We start from the raw sequence: 13,641 nt of genomic DNA, 5'->3' as shown, positions 1-13,641 counted from the left end.
ATTCTGAAGTTTCGGGTTTTTTAAACTCAGCTTTATTATCACGATGCTCTTTCTCTGTTGGTGGCTCCTACTTTGCCTCCACATACTGAAATGACCAAAGCCTTAGATCTGGGATTTTTCTTTTCTATTCTCTCCTAAAGTGTTTCCATCTAATATGTTAGTTTCTTCCCTTCATTCTTTCTTCCTTCTTTTCTTCCGTTTCTTTTGTTGAACAAGTAATACACAGACACTGTACAGCAATCCAAAAGTGAAACAGGTTTATAGTTACATATTAGTCTTCTTTCAACTTCCTTCCTGTGGAATGAAGATTCCCTGAAAATACCACCAAAGTGACCTACTGATAAACAAGCCTGAGTTTATTCTTACTTTGACAAGGGAGTACATTTGACAAAGTATTAATGCAAAGTTAGAGGGCAGTGCAAAATTAGACTATTTATGAAGGTCTGGAGTGTGGTTTATGGTCAGTCTTTCACTTCATGGACTTAGTTGAGGTTGGGTAAGGATCATGATATAGTAGTTTAAGATTGGTAGACAGACTCAACAAAGTAATACTTTGAGATTAGAGTTTCAATTGCCTCAGAGAGTTAACAGTCATTTGATGCTATTTATTAAAATGCTGAACAGCTTGATGGTCATTAACATAAGTTATCTGTGGAGGTTCCTAAGAAGAGCAAAAGAGTTATATACAACTTTTGTCTTCCTGGGCAAGAATTTTTTTTAAAATAGTAATTCCATGTTGATGGAGACAATGGAATAAATAGTAAGGTTATATTATTGAAAACAATTAAATAGTAAAGTCATGTTAACATGTAAGCACACGTCCTCCTTTCACCACTCCACCCTATATTCCTTCCAGGAAATACGTAGTCTATAAATGCACAGATATGCATTACATATATATATGAGCTAATATACAAGCACATGTGATCATATACACATTAATATTTTCTCCACTATATTTAACAATATCTTGGATGTCCCTCCATAGAGTACTTGAAGAATTATCTGAATTTTTTAATGGTGGCATCATTTTCCACTTTATAGATATGTCATTATTTGTTAACTAAGTTTATTACCGATGGATGTTTTGGTCCTTTTTTTTCCCCAGCTGTTGTCATTGCAAGCAATTCTGCAAAAGAAAACTCTGTAAACATGTCATTTCACATATATGTGAAAAGCAGGAAGTGAAAATGCAAAGTTAAAGACTACAAGCAACCTAAATTTTGACAGAGTGCTCTACAAAATTTTTACCAAGTGATCTCTCACAAACAATGTATCAAAATGCAATTTCCCATCATTATGCCTCTAGGAGGAAAAAGAGAGTAATGAGAGGCCATAGGGCTCACTGATTAAAAGCATGGACTCTGGAGTCACACTGCCCAGGACTGAATCTTGTTTCCTCTGATTCCTAACTATGTCACCACAGACAAGTTATTTAACTTCCCTGTGTCTCAGTTTCTTTATCTCTAAAATGGGTTTAATGATGGCACCTTCTTCAGAGTCATTGTGAAGATTAAATTAGTGAGTATATGCAAAGTGGATAGAAAAGTGTCTGGAACCTAGTAAATGCTATGCTAAGTAAATTCTAAGTATATATAAGGCTTGAGGCTTCCCACCAGCAGAGATACTCAACATGAAGTGTTTAATTAAGAAGACTTCAGGGGATCATTTTAGAGTGGGAACTGGAAGCTAAAGATAAAAGGCAGTAATTATAGGAAGCTGGCATGAACACAATTAGTTTTGTATTTTATTCAATGTGGTTATGCAATTAATTCCTATATTTCTCTGAAATTAGTAAAAAAAAAATTCACAATTGATTTTAAGGGGAGAGGAATCCCACAGAAGAACATTAATAATCTGTTCATCAAATATTTCTTAATCCTCTACTATGTGCTAAGGTCTATGGAGTCAATGGCTACTACACATTAGCTTCTCAATAAATATTTACTAGGTGAATAACGAACTGGAAAGAATACGTGATGTTAAAGAACTCAGAACATCATTGGGGAGAAGGGTAAACAGGAATGACAGTACAGATTGATGAGTGCTAGGATGGACATCAGTATAGGATGGTATGGAGGCATAAAGGAGGGGCACCTAACTCAGTCTTAGGGTTAGTGTATACTATCAAAGAGGTATTATCCAAGATAGTGAGGGAAAGGTGAATGATGCATGTGCCACTGGAGGCATTTAGAGGGATCAGCATTTATAACAATGTAGATGAAGCAGCAAAAGAATCACTGCAGCTCAGTAGTTAAGTACAGAGGCTCTGAAGTCAGGCGCCCCTACGATTGAATTTGATTTCACTTGGGCAAGGTCTGATCCTCTCTGTGACACACTTTCCTCATCTGTGAAATAGATAATATTAGTACTCAACTCAGAAGAATACTGTGAGGCTCAAATAGGTTAAGGCATAAACCATTGAGCAAAATGGCTGACACAAAGTAAGAGCTCAAAAAAATATTGGTCTAGGTTATTATTATTATTAGAGATAGTCACGTCACTTTTAGGAAATAAAACATTGTTCTGAACGGGTCTAGGGCTGTGTGGTATGTAGCAGCTTTAAAGAGCCTGAGTCCTTGGGACCTACTGTAAGGAAGAAAGAGAAACCCAGCTGAGACCGTGGGGACTGAGGAGCTCCTTGGTGTGTGGGCTTTTCCAAAATACAGAGGTTGAATTTGATTGAACTAAATATGTACTTCCTAGTATTGTGTGAGCTGAATGAGCCTACATTAGCTCTGTTCACACCATTCATAATGTATTGAAGTGAATCACATCCCTGCTCTGCTTCTGCCACTGCTGACTTCAGAGGCTCTGTCTTATCAGGCTACTTGCACATGGGAGCCCTTGCCACTCTCACGAGGACACTTCCAGCTCTTCTCTGAACCTTCTCTAGTCGCATGGATGGGGAGTCACCTGCACCGCACAAAGGTGAACCAAGGATTTGCCAGAGGGTTTGTGCTTTTGTTTTTACTGCTCCCTAATTAAACCTATCTTTAAAAAAATAATCTTTTAGCCCTACTTACTTAGGAATAGCCTACAGTAACTTCAAATTCCTTTTAAATTAATAACTCAGAGCACTCTGTGCTTTAATCATACTCTATTCTTTTTCTCATGTATTATTTTTCATTTTCTTGCTGAAACTTACCTGCTTTTTCCTGGCAGCTGCAAAGAAATTCCTGTCATTTATTTTCATTGACTTCCTACTGTCACACCTTTGAGGAGTATATATATTTTCTATTAAGATAAATAACCTTTTATCTTGACCTTTAATACCTACCTCTAATATAAACATAATAAAGTGTCTTCATTTTAATGGCTCCAATGTTAAGAGAGAGAGCTTTTCCAGTTTTGAACTAAAAAAAATTATTTCTCTTATTGATACAGCAAATGGTTCATCTGCCTGTTAAAGAATACATTCTCCTTATAAAAGCCATGCTACTTTTCCTCCATAGGTGATGTTCAATGTTTTTACACTTTATAGAAGCCAAAATTTACCCCGACCCACTGTCACACATAACACAGCTTCCTTTCCTTTTAGATTGTGCTGTACCTATTTGAACTCTGACTACTCTCCTTGGGTCCCCTGCATTTCTGCATGTCTCGTAAGAGGACACGTTGACTGCCTTTGTTTCAGGTTATTTCAAGGGTATTTTTTTTCCCTAGTGAACAGCCTTGGAAGAGAGAGCATCTCTCTCTGGAGCACAGGGCAGGTAGGCTTACAGCACATTATAGCAGATTCGGATTCCCTAAGCTCAGAGTTCCACTTTTCTAATGTAATTCACTGCATATTCAGCTCCTTGTGTTGTAAGAATGGGGGCTCAGAGAACTGGTGCAAATGTCTATACTACTGCTGTGAGTAATAATGCCTTTTGTCTCAGACCAAGGTATCTCACGTCTTTTGCCTGCATCCATGGAACTATGGCAGGCTAACTTGTAAACCTGGAAGGCAGGTAAATCTCAGATCCTTCAGTTTATGACAATAACTTCGTTTAGCTTTCTTAATTCTCTACATACGGTTCTTCCAGAGTATACAGAGTGAGGGCTCCTTCCCCACTTGCACAGCAAGGTCAGGGCCTCTCCCACATTCAGATAAAATATTAGAGGTTTACATTTTCCAGAGATAGTTGGAGAACTAAAGTGAAATGCTGTGCAGAAAACAGAGGATGAAGAAGAATTCCACATGCCAAGCAAAGAGACTTCCCCCCAGTTCCCTCCTCCTCTGTGGTCTTGCACAATTCTGACAATAAGGTCCATAGCCATGAGAAAGAACATTAGAGGAATCTTCCCTGGGGAAATGGAAAATCCCAAGAAAATGTATCTCTAGATATTGACATGGGTACTTCCCAATGAAAAATGACTTGTCACTTTATTGCCCTATATACACAGGCATGTACCCAGAACTTTCAATTGGTTTACTACGGCTTCTTTCTTAGATACAGATGAAAAATCAAGGTGGTTTCTAACATGAAAGACCAAAACAGAAAAAAATATGAATATTGGGGAAAAGAGAGACAATGAACAGAGCAGAGAAAAAAATTTAAATACATATGCATGTATATTTATATGTATTTAATACTCTCAAAGAGATGAGAGAACAGAAATATATTCATGAAATAAAAACAGGTTTCAATAACAAAATTAGAAAATGAGACAACTTATTCCATTAATACATTCAAAAATTGGAAGAGAATGTTGAAGAAGTCGTCTAGAAAACATATTAAAAAGAAGAAAAAAGTTATATAATAATACAGAAAGAATATAAAATGTGAGGATCAACAGAAGAGTTTTAATATCCAACAAATATGAGTTCTAGAACAAGTAAATAGGGAAAATAGAAGAGAGACAACATCAATGAAAAGAATATTTCAAAATATTGAAGATCATAAACTTCTGGACTGAGTAACTAGCACAGTGGGAAAAAATCAGAAGAGCAGACATGTTGCAGAGCATCATCTTGTAATATAAAACTCTAGGGGTAAAAAAAAAAATGCTAAAAGTTTCCAAAAAGAGAAGGAAAAGGGAAAAATCATATTATAAAGACATAATTCTAATGATTTAGACTTTTTAGCAACCACACAAGAAGTTAGAAAAAGTCTTCAATATTATTAAGGATAATTATTTCTAAGCTTAACTAATAAATATTCAGCCAACTATTCACAATATAATATAACATATTTTGAAAGAAGCTGTATTTCAAGGAGTGTAAACCCCACATTCTTGTTCTCACCAAGTTACTGAAGAGTTGCTTCATCAAAATGAGTGATCCAGGAAATAGGGAAACTAACACAGGCAAGTGATCAGGGAATCTCAGGCCGCTGGAGGCAAGGGGTGCAACAAGCTGCTCAGCACCTAATCATCAGGGAAATGCAAATTAAAACCACAATAAGATGTCCTCTCACACCTGTTGGAAAGGCCATTATCAAAAATACAAGAAATAATCAGAGATAGTGAGGGTAGAAAGAAAAGGGAACCCTTGTGCACTGTTGATGGGAATGTAAATTGGTTATAGCCCACAGAAAACAGTATGGAGATTCCTTAAAAAATTGAAAATATAACTACTCTATAATCCAGCAATCCTACTTCTGGATATGTACCCAAAGGAAGTGAAATCAGTATCTCAAAGAGATATCTGTGCTTCTGTGTTCACTGCAGCATTATTCACAATAGCCAAGACATGGAAACAACCTAAGCATCCATTAACAGATCAATGAATAAAGAAAATGTGGGAGATTATATATACATATGTATACACACATTCATGTATGTGTGTGTGTGTGTGTGTATATATATATATATATATATATATATATATATATATATATACACAATAGACTATTACTGAGCCATGCAAAAGGAGAAAACTGACATTTATGACAACATGAATAAGCATTATGCTAAGTGAAATAAGCCAAACACAGAAATATAAATACGGTATGATCTAATTTATAAGTGGACTCTAAAAAAGTTGAATGCACAGAAGAATAGGATGGTGGTTGCCAGGCACTGGGAGAAAATGGGGAGATGTTGGTCAAAGGGTACAAACTTTTAGTTATATGATAAATAAGTTCTGAAAATCTAATGTATATTATGGTGACAATAATTAATAATGCTGTATTGAAAACTTAAAATTTGCTGAGAGTAGGTCTTAAGTATTCTTACCACACATACACAAAAAAGGTAATTACATGAGGTGATGGATATGTTAATAATCTTGATTGTGGTAATCATTCACAATGTAAATGTATATCAAACCATCACACTGTAACACTTAAAATATATGCAATTTTTGTCAATTATACTTTAATAAATCTGGGGGCTGTGGGGGAATACCGGTGAAGGAAAGTTTCAGGTTTATAGACTGGCAGCAGTCCTACAGAGCAACCCAAGAGCTAGATTGGAGAAGGTAGGAAGAGGTCTCCAGAATGGTCATCCTAGGACGAAAAGAAATTAGTTAGGAGGCCAGTAAACTAGACAGATAGATAGATAAAAATGACTTGGGGCTATTAACCTGATATGTTTGACTATATCTAACCATGGAAGATAGTTTTTACTCTTCAGGTGGAAAATCTGAGGTTGAATTAATTATAGCTGCTTGAAAACTGAACAAATTAAAGGACTCAATTACTAAAATTTAATGAGAAAACAAAAAATGCACTGCAAAAGATGTATACTGACAGTATGCTGCATGGCTCAGTTGTGAATATTTGCATATTATAATAATGTGTGTTCTGAAAATAGATTTAATTTTTACTGGCAAGATGACTAGAGAAGAAGTATGTACCTAAATTCGTATTCATATATACAAAAGACAGTGTTGTAAATGAGCTAGGAAGAGTTAATGGCTACAATTTAGGAGTTAAGAAATACCATTATATGCATTTTAATGTTTAATATAGCAGAAACAGGAGGTAAATATCATGACAAACAGGTAGAAGAGTTGAAAGTAGGCACTTCTAAGAAGCAAGAATCATGGCTGGATAGAGATAATGTTTTAATAATACAGTACTATTTTGTATTTTTAATTCTACATTTGGATTATTTATTAAAAATAAAATTAAATTGTAAAAATTAAGGTGAACTGTTAGATAAATTGAGTATATATATATACACACACACACATATGACTTCCTAATCAGAAAATGAAAAAAATTATCAGTCAAACAAAAGGCCTGTTAAGAAAAAAATAGAGACTAAGAAATCTTAGTACATGGAAAATATAAAGTAAGATGGCAGTAATATTCAAGAACTTCTCTAATATAATAAATGTAAATGAATTAAGCTAATCACTTGAAACAGAGGTTCTCAGACTGAATTTTAATAATCTATACTATACTATTAAAATAATATGTCACAGGTTGAAAATGAAGAGGTTGAAACAGTATCCAGGAAAATGTTGACAAAAAGAAAATTGATGCAATTTGATTAAGAGTATCAAACAAAATATTATTCTAATTGAAAACCGGTAAGAGACGTATAATATTGATTAACAAAACAATTCACCAAGAAGGTATTCCATTCATTAATTTATAAGATCCTAACATCATAGCTTCAAACCATATTATGCAAAAACCAGTAAAACTACAGGGAGAAATTGATAAACACCCAATCACAGTAGGAGACACTAACACATTTCTTTTGGACTAAGAAGATAATCAGTGGGTTAATAGGGCAAAGAAGGTTAGGACAAACAAGCCTAATCCAAAACCTTCATACTGAGAATGTCTAACCTTCAAACAGAGAATGTTCAGTATTTTGACCCCAAAGGATGTCTCAACAAATTCTGAAACATTAATATACAGAAAATTTTCATGGAATGCATACATGTATGCATGAAATAAAATAACAAATCAATCAAAAAAAAGTAACCAAACTTTCTATTACCCTTCCTCATAGTACTGAAGATTTATTTTTATAAACACTTACTATATACTAGTCATTATTCTATGAACTTTCAAATGTTTACTCATTCAACCTTTACAACAATTGTTTGAGGTCAATGTTACTATACTTTATATTTTACCAATAAGGAAACTGAGGCACAAAGGGGCTAAGTAACTTGTCCAAGGTCACATATAGCAAGTGGCAGAGTCGGACACAAACCCAGGAACCCTGACTCCAGGATCTGAGCTCTTGATTTTTGTATTAAGCCTATTCTCTTCACATTAACATCTAAATAAACTGTGAATTAAAGAAAAAGTTAAAATAAAAGTTTAAAAATACATAGTACAATTTAACAAAAGCACTATACATCAGAATGAACAAGATAAATCTGAAGCAGTTTGCAGAAAGTAAAGCAGAAGTAAAAATAAATATTTTAATTCAAAAAGCTTGAAAAAGAATAATAAGCCCAAAGGACGTAGAAACAAATAATGGAACAGCAATTAATTAAAATGCTAAAGTAAATATAATAGAATAGAAATGTGATTTTTAAAGTTTTGGATCTTTAGAAAGATTAATCTAAAAATATAACTTTTAACAACTATGATAAATCAGAGAGATACAAGAAACAAAATTAAACAAAAAAGATCATACACCATGATCAAGCTGGATTCATCCCAGGGACATATAAGGATGGTTCAACATACGCAAATCAATCAATGTGATACACCACATCAACAAGAGAAAGGACAAAAAATCATGTGATCATCTCAATAGATGCAGCAAAAGCATTTGATAGAATTCAACATCCATTTATGACAAAGATTCTTAACCAAAGTGAGTATAGAGGGAACATATCTCAATATAATAAAAGCTATTTAAGACAAACCTACAGCCAGCATAATATTCAATGGTGAAAAGCTGAAAGCCTTTCCACTAAAATCTTGAACAAGACAAGGATGCCCACTCTCACCACTTCTATTCAATATGATATTGGAAGTCCTAGCCATAGCAACTGGACAAGAAAAAGAAATAAAAGGGATCCAAATTGGAAAAGAAGATGTAAAACTGTCACTATATGCAGATGACATGGTACAATGCATAGAAAACCCTAAAGGTTCCACACAAGAACTATTAAAGCTAATGAAAGAACTTGGCAAGGTAGCAGGATACAAGATTAACATACAGAAATCAGTGGAATTTATTTACACTAACAATGAAATATTAGAAAAGTAAAGAAAGAATCCCTTTTAAAATTGCATCCAAAAAATAAAATACTTAGGAATAAATCTGAACAAGGAAGTGAAAGACTTACACATGGAGAACTACAAAACACTAAGGAAATTAAAGATGATTTAATGAAATGGAAAGATATCCAATGTTCTTGGATTGGAATAATTAATAATGTTAAAATGGCCATACTATCCAAAGCAAACTACAAATGTAATGTGATCCCTATCAAATTACCCAGGACATTTTTCACAGAATTAGAACAAATAATCCTAAAATTTATATGGAATCACAAAAGAACCCGACTTACCAAAGCATTACTGAAGAAAAAGAATGAAGCAAGAGGAATAACCCTCCCAGACTTCAGATAATACTACAGAGCTACAGTATTCAAAACAGCATGATATTGGTACAAAAATCAGACAAATGGATCAATGGAAGAGAATAGAGAGCCCAGAAATAAACCCACAAACTTTTGGTCAATTAATGTTTGAAAGGAGGCAAGAACATACAATGGAGTAAAGACAGTCTCTTCAGCAAACATTGTTGGGAAACATGGACAGCTGCATGTAAATTAGTGAAGTCAGAATACTCCCTCACATCATACCCAAAAATAAACTCAAAATGGCTTAAAGACTTAAACATAAGACACTATAAACCCCTTAGAAGAAACCATAGGCAAAACATTATCTGACATAAATCTCAGCCGTGTTCTCCTAGGGCAGTCTACCCAAGCAATAGAAATAAAAGCAAAAACAAACAAATGGGATCTAATTAAACTTATAAGCTTTTGCACAGCAAAGGAAATGATAAGCAGAACAAAATGACAACCTACAAAATGGGAGAAAATATTTGCAAAGATGAGACTGAGAAGGACTTAAGTTCCATAATATATAAACAGCTCATACAACTTAATAAGATAAAAAAAAGAAATCCAAAAATAGGCAGAAGACCTAAACAAGCAATTCTCCAATGAAGACATAGAAATGGCCAATTAACACATGAAAAAATGCCCAGTATCACTAATTATCAGAGAAATGCAAATCAAAACTACACTGAGGCATCATCTCACACCAGTCAAAATGGCCATTATTCAAAAGTCCATGAACAGTAAATGCCGGAGAGCATACAGAGAAAAGGGAACCCTCCTACACTGTTAGTGGGAATCTAGTTTGGTACAGCCACTATGGAAAACAGTATGGAGATTCCTCAAAAGACTGAAAACAGACTTACCATATGATCCAACAATCCCACTCCTGGGCATATATCCAGAGGGAAACTTAATTCAAAAAGACACATGCACCCAATGTTCAGACTACCTACAATAGCCAAGACATGGAAACAACCTAAATGTCCATCAACAGATGACTGGATAAAGAAGTCATGGTATATTTATTCAATGGAATACTACTCAGCCATAAAAAATAAAATAATGCCACTTGCAGCAACATGGATGGACCTGGAGAATGTCACTGTAAATGAAGTAAGCCAGAAAGAGAAAAGAAAAATACTATATGATATCACTTATATGTGGAATTCAAAAAAAAATACAAATCAACTTGTTTACAAAACAGAAACAGACTCACAGACATAGATAACAAACTTATGGTTACCAGGGAGGGAAGGGGATGGGAAGGGATAAATTGGGAGTTCTAGATTTGCAGATACTAATTAATATACATAAAACAGATAAGTAACAAGTTTATACTGTACAGTACAGGGAATTATATTCAATATATTGTAGTAACCTATGGTGAAAAAGACTATAAAAACAAATATATGTATGTTCCTGTGTGACTGAAGCACTGTGCTGTACACCAGAAATTGACACAACATTGTAAACTGACTATACGTCAATAAAAATATATTTAAAAAGGTAATTATCTACCAGTAATGGATGAATTAAAAAACAGCAAAATGAATTCAACAGTGTATAAAAAAGCCAAGTAATGTTTTCCTTAAAAATATATGAATGAGTCCACATTAAAAAAATCTATTAATGTAATTCACTACCCTAACCAATTAAAGAATAAAAAGCATACACTTACATCAATGGATAGATACAGAAAAGGAACGAGACCATTTACCAGACCGTTAGTGATAAACCTGAAAACAAACCAGGAATAGAAGGGAACTTCCTTAATCCAATGAAGGATGTGTGCCAGAGATGCACAGCAAGCATCACATTTAATGGTGACTGAAACATGAGAAGCATTTAAATTAAATTTGGAAAAAGACAAAAACACCTCTATAACTGCCTTCATTCAACCCTCTATTATAGTTCAAAACTAAATGCGGTATGTCAAGAGAAATAAGAGATATAAAAAAGTCAGAATGGAAAAGACAAGTACAAAAACTGCCAAAACATACAGATGATGTACTCATTCCCTTTCCAGAAAAAAACCTCCATCTACACCAGAATTTTTTTTGTCTTTTTCATATAACCATACAATAAGAATACATATAATTAAAAAAAAAGTCATTTTCCAGTTTATAATTTCAACATCAGGGTTTCCTTTCTCATGGGTTTCAACTCCATTCTATTTCTAATTTCAGAGAGCTACATATTTAAATACAGCTACCAGAAAAACTGTGAAGAATGGACATTGACTAATGAGGCCCAAGATTTACTGATTATTTTAAGATTTTGATAAGACCTGTTGCCCAGCTTTAAGCCTTCCTTTAGCTGCTCCCTAAAGGATTGCAAACAGTTCTAATGAGGTTATGCACTGGCCATTTCCAAGCAGTGATAAATATACTATATATCTGTTTCTTAGCTGTGGGTCTCTGGATCTTAATGGCTTATGAACCTGAGTATCTGCAGTTTCTCTTGGGTAAAAGATTGAGGGCCTTAGAAGAGATTATGCAGGACAAAACCAAATGCCTCACAACTATTCCATGCTTGTCAATCTCTCTGTTTACTTGGCTTATCAAAGACACTACAATAAGCCACTTTGCTTTCAAGTATTCATCTCTCAGTCCACTGGGTCTTAGGAAAGAAGACTTTCCTACTCTGGGGTCTCTAGGAGAAAGGCATAAACTGGGTACCAGAACTGGGATTAATGAAAAGCCCAAGTCCCAGGGGAACCTGGGAGATGTGATACCTGACTCTGCTTCAACTTTGGAAAGGCCCATCTTAGGCTCACATTATGAAAGGCAGACAAAACTGGGTCTGTTGGTTGCCTAAATGCTGGTGAGGCAGGAGGGAAAGGGGCAGGGCACAGCCATTCAAGGGAAAGGAATGACACAGCAATTAACACTAAAATGGTGGAAGATTCAACTCCCACTAGGCACTGAGGATCAAGATGGCGGGAGATTTGACTTCCAGTAGACCTTGAGGTTCATTAGACGCTCACTGTAACATATTAGCATGATAAATAACATGCCCAAAGGCACCATGACAGTTCTAAGGCTAATCATAAAAGGCCAAAGAGCAGGTGGTGGCCCAGTTCCTGGGAATCCCAGCACCTTCCCCAGGGTAGTTGGAATGATCCTCCCACTTATTGGCATAGGAAGCTTCCGAGCCCATAAAAACTAGCAACACCATGCGTCATGGCCTCTCTCACTCCCTAGTCTCGGAGATAGCCCACACTCTGTCTGTGGAGTGTGTACCTACTTTTACTTTAACTTGAGCACCCAACCTCCAAACCTCGAGGCCTTTCTCTCTCCTGAAACAGCCTGAACTCTATGAAATACATAGCTCTTTAAGTAAATCTACCTTTACTCAACTGTGGCTTGCTCTTGAATTCTTTCCTGTGCGAAGCCAAGGACTCACACTTGGCGGGGCGAGTCCCAGGGACTTAAGCGAGACCTGGGATATGGCCCTCCTCTCACCGTACATTTGTTGTTCCTGTCTCATTGGGGGAGAGAGAGGGGAGATGCACGAATTACTGTAAAAGGGGCCTTCCTTCTCATCTTCCACAAGGAGAAGGTTCTCTGTTTTTCCTATGTAATACACAGTGATGCCTTGGAGTCTGATGTGCAAAATCAGTGGGACTGGCGTGTAGTACAGATTCTGCTATATTCCATGTACCTGACATATGAGAGGCACACAATGAGTACTTGTTGAAGGAACCAGTGAATGAATGAGTCACAGATCCCAGAACATTCAAATTGGAAGGGAACTCAGAGAGAGATCCTTTGGCTCCAAGGGTGCAGAGACCCTAGAGTGTGAGTGGCTTGCCTAATGAAGCTGCACCCTTAAACATGGTTGGGTTCCACAATGTTATAGCCCTTTCTACAAAGATGGGTCAGGAGGCAAGAGCTTCTCTTCATTCGCTGAGCAGAGCAGGACCATGTCCTGATGCAATCGCTTTGTTCCTGTGGAAATCCCAGACTGCCTATGCAGGGAAACAAAATTTGCCGCCACAAAATATCTCTTTGGCATGCAGGTTATTTTGAGCTGAAAACAATCCATGCTCAAAAGACTCAGAAGAACCTTTGACCCTCCCACTAACTGCCTAAAAGAATGTAGATAGAGGACCTGTTCCAGGAAGGAAGCTATCACCATAGATAACTATAGTATGAACT

At 35.7% G+C, this 13,641-nt stretch overlaps 1 protein-coding gene across 5 annotated transcripts in view; it reads right to left on the bottom strand.

Annotated features, from left to right (window-relative positions):
- The window catches only part of LOC102538295 (olfactory receptor 10J1-like), a 240,045-nt gene that overhangs the window by 97,298 nt on the left and 129,106 nt on the right, over positions 1-13,641 (bottom strand). The window contains exon 2 of one of the 5 annotated variants that reach the window (XM_072946300.1): positions 1,077-1,129. The exons of the other annotated variants lie outside the window; for them this stretch is intronic. The gene's annotated coding sequence lies outside the window, so the exon portion shown is untranslated. The remainder of the gene's footprint in view (positions 1-1,076; positions 1,130-13,641) is intronic. 5 annotated transcript variants of the gene reach the window in all.

The sequence above is a fragment of the Vicugna pacos genome, chromosome 21 (genome assembly GCF_048564905.1).
Source record: "Vicugna pacos chromosome 21, VicPac4, whole genome shotgun sequence".
NCBI classification, from domain to species: domain Eukaryota; kingdom Metazoa; phylum Chordata; class Mammalia; order Artiodactyla; family Camelidae; genus Vicugna; species Vicugna pacos.
The sequence above is the reverse complement of the archived record's forward strand: the minus strand, read 5'-3'. Positions and strand labels throughout refer to the sequence as shown.